At 38.3% G+C, this 3905-nt stretch overlaps 1 pseudogene; it reads right to left on the bottom strand.

Annotated features, from left to right (window-relative positions):
* Positions 1-1442: 1442 nt before the first annotated feature.
* LOC110305228 (transcription and mRNA export factor ENY2-like) lies at positions 1443-3243 on the bottom strand (annotated as a pseudogene).
* Between the last annotated feature and the right edge of the window lie 662 nt (positions 3244-3905).

The raw sequence follows: 3905 nt of genomic DNA, 5'->3' as shown, positions 1-3905 counted from the left end.
CATGCATCAAGATATGTTAAGATGTACTTCCTAAAGAAGAGCTCTAAGACTTTATAACTTCACTGGAACAGTATCTACACAGTAAAAATACTTTCTTAGTATCTATGTAGCTCCGAGTTCTTTCCCAGTATTTATAACTAAAGAACAGAGGTCATAAAGATTTTCTTCCTCTACTGAAGTAAAACAACATTCTAGGCCTAATTTAGCCTCTTCTTCTGGTGGGTAATCACTCTTGGTCCACAAAATTCACAATTCCCATCCCTCTCCTTCTCCTGGCTTCTCTACAGTCTATTCTCTCTCCAAGTCTTTCAAAGCTTCGTTTATGTGGTATCTTGACATCGAAGTCCTCTTGAGTTATGCCCCTGGTTTCTTGTGGACTCATAGAGATGTCTCTTCTACTCCCGACTATAACGGTGATGATGACCTGACTCTGACCTAAGCACGACACAGTGTTGTTCATGTTCACTTCCATCTTCAGTCTTAGGTGATACAAAGCATGAGAGTCTTCTTTGCTTTTCTTCCCCATAGCCTGTGTGGGCTCTAGGATAACACCTCGTACGCAATAGATACACAACAAACACAAATGTCAATCAAAATCAGTGAACATAACAAGTACAGGCTAGAAAAAGAAGGTAAGGAAACTGTCTCAAATGTCATTTGTGACCTGGTACTACTGGGTCTGTCCTGCTTAGCAGACTTCTTCCCGAGGAGAGGCAGTGTCACGGGAGCCACACAGCCATGCTTTCTCTTCTCACTGCATCAGTCGGGGTTATTTTTATTACTTTTAACTATGGTGGGAATGAACAACAGAGAGAGTTTGTACTTCAGAATAGGACAGCATGGGCTTTTGCTTGGACTCAGTCCCTATTAGTTCATTAGCTCTATGATTGCCTCATCTTGTCAATGATGACAGTATGTTACAATGGAGAACTGGCAAGATTAGACAATGCATGCATAGGTTACCTAGCTGAATAAGTCTCATTTAAGAAAACTTGTGCAGTAGATAGAAGCAGACATTAATTACTCTTTAAATTTCCTTGAACATTAATTAGCATTTTGCTATAAATGGAAACTCTCAGAGATACTCCTAAAGTCTATTATCGAGGCTATAATATATCTCACATTTCATGGACATCTTCATTAAAATAAGACATTTCAGTGCTTTTAGCCTTACTTTTGTCTCAGATTCAAATGAACAAACACTGCTGGACACTACCTTTGCTACTCACCACAGATCACCACTAAGTGGTTTTTGAAACTCATTCATGAGATATTTATGAAAATAACACATTTAGGGGGAAAAATCAATACAACGTATACATCATTACTGAATACTGTATAGCATCAACAAAAAAGGACTTTATTTTGGGAAATGAATTTCTAATTGTGGCAAGTTTTACTTTCAAAAATAAATCCACAGACTAATGCATTCTAATTCACCCTTAAAGACTGGCATGCTGAGCAAGGAATGCTCTTAATCTCTGTAGGAGTTCCTTCTTTACACTGTCAGGTACCAGGGCTCTGCCAGCAAGTCATCAACAGTAATGTATTCTAGCCCTTTTTCTTTAATCACCTTTACAGTGTGCCTTCAACTAAGCCTTCAAGCCACACTTAATTAATTTAGCTCTCAGCAACTCTTCAAGGTGTTCTCTTTCTCTAGATTCTATTAACTTGGTTGTTTGTCGCTCTTATCTGCACAATCTTGTTCATACTGCTAACCACACTCTTCAGCTGTCCAGACTGAGCCCCTCAGTAGCACAGGCACCTAAGCACACAGAAAAACCCACTGAGTGTTTTCAACCACCTGAGACACTTCGATATGACCAGATTAAATAATGGTAGCAAAAGAAAGGCTTGTGAAGATTTCTATGTATGAGACACTGCTAGAAAACTTATGTCTTACCTATTCAGATTTTCAAAGCCACATGTATGAGCTATGATGACCACTCCTGCTTAATGAAAGAAAATCATGATACCTCCAGGCTGAATCCCAGGCTTGAAATCATGTTAATGGGAGGAGCACAGCTCTACCTTTCCAGATTTTGTGTTCTCATCGTGCATCTAAATTCTCTCCTAAGAAATGAACAAATGAACACTACTTCACCAATGGCTTCATGCTTAGGTAACTGATTGGACTCGTGCAGGGAAGCATTTACTATAAATGTGAGTATTGGAAGGCTAGGAAACAGGGCATGCAGACAGTGAAAGCCAGAGTGCAGGCTTCCCTAAGCAGAGACTTGCTAGTCCCTTCTATGCTATAGCTTGCTGTTAGATTAAAGCACATGTCTCTCAGAGTTGCCTGAAAGATTAAATGAGTTAACACCAGTACAGCATTTCAAAAGTGACTAGGCACATTGCTCTCAGTAAATACTAGCCAGTGTGGAAGATATTTTATTTGCAAAGATCTGAAAGATTACTCGTTTATTTGAAGATTTTTTTTTTCATTTTTGTTTCAGATTAAGAAAAATAAGATCTTTGCAAATCTATCTTAAAAGTTCAGTGATCAAATCCTATTTTAGTGTTTTATACAGAAATGATGCCCCTACCTAGAATATCAGAATCAAATGGTAGAGGATGTGTTTCTAACTCCATGACGCTTACCATTCAGTTCACTGTGTACTTTCACAATGGACTAAACATCACTGTGTCTTATCAGGCAACTACAGCCTGAAACATCTTAATTGTATTTGTGTGTGTTCGTGAGTGTGTATGCATGAATGTGGATGCCTGTTGGTCCAGAAATGCAGTTATCATTGAGTGTAGAATAACATAAGATTCAAGATCTCATGGAAAATGATTCACACATTCACAAACTATCACAGTGAAGCTCAAGCTCTAAAGACCAAGGCACCCCTCCTACCCGAAAATTATCTCTGCTGTGTTGATCACTGACAGCTTTTCAAAGACTCGGGCTGTTTGCACTTCACAGTTACAGGTGCTGAACAGGGGACACTGAGCATACTAAGCCACCTCACTTTGCATTAAAAAATCAATTCTACTGAAAGCAAAGTTAAGTACATAAATAAATATACAGAAGTACTTTTAAAGTATTAGACAATCAAGACTATAATTTACATAAACGCCTACTAATACACATATAAACACACACTATAAAAAATTGAAATTCCTAAATAAACTAGGGTCCACAAAAGTTCAAAAACATTATCAAGACTATATAACCTAAACGATCATTTATGACAATAAATGGAAAGAATACAAAATAGAAGACAAAATATTCTCCATTTGGATTAAGAAATACAGTTTCCAGACTCTATTAAAGAAAGGTGTCTAAACAAAGAAATACACACAGCAGAAGTAGCAAAAGGGAACTGTTGCAAAGAACTCAAGGGAAAGCATGAATTCAGATAAAATTACTATGTATACTAATGAAAGCATTGATGACAAAAATTGGTGTTATCAGCCTGTAGCTTTCAGTAAATCATCAAAATATGACAACTTAGTGCTGGTAGAGATGAGTCATATGTAGAAACACATGAAAACTCTTATCACACTGTGTATTAGTGTAAACCCAGCTCTATGCTTACACACCATGAGATCTGCAAAGGTTATTAAAACACAGTTGCCAAGTAGCCAGGAGTGTCTGCTAAGATGAGGCAGTCAGCAGAGGATGTCAGCTGCTGGACAGATACAGGTGTTCAAACTAGACCAGGGCCTGGCCAGGAAGCTCATCTCTGGACTAGCAGGACTTATGGCACCCATCAGTAGATTGTTGTATTTCCTATGTAAATGTCACCTGCTCCCCTGACCCAGCTGCGTCTCTTTATCTCTGTCTACACTTGTATCTTCCAGTTTTTATCACTTACAAACCATTCAGAATGGCTAATGAGAGTTTACCTTTTTAGCCATAACCTTGGCCCAAATGGCCATGAAGGGCTGTGATACCA

This window comes from Mus caroli, unplaced genomic scaffold (genome assembly GCF_978045245.1).
Source record: "Mus caroli unplaced genomic scaffold, Mus_caroli_1 scaffold_1, whole genome shotgun sequence".
NCBI classification, from domain to species: Eukaryota; Metazoa; Chordata; class Mammalia; order Rodentia; family Muridae; genus Mus; species Mus caroli.
Note: the sequence above shows the minus strand (reverse complement) of the source record. Positions and strands in the feature narration are given on the sequence as shown.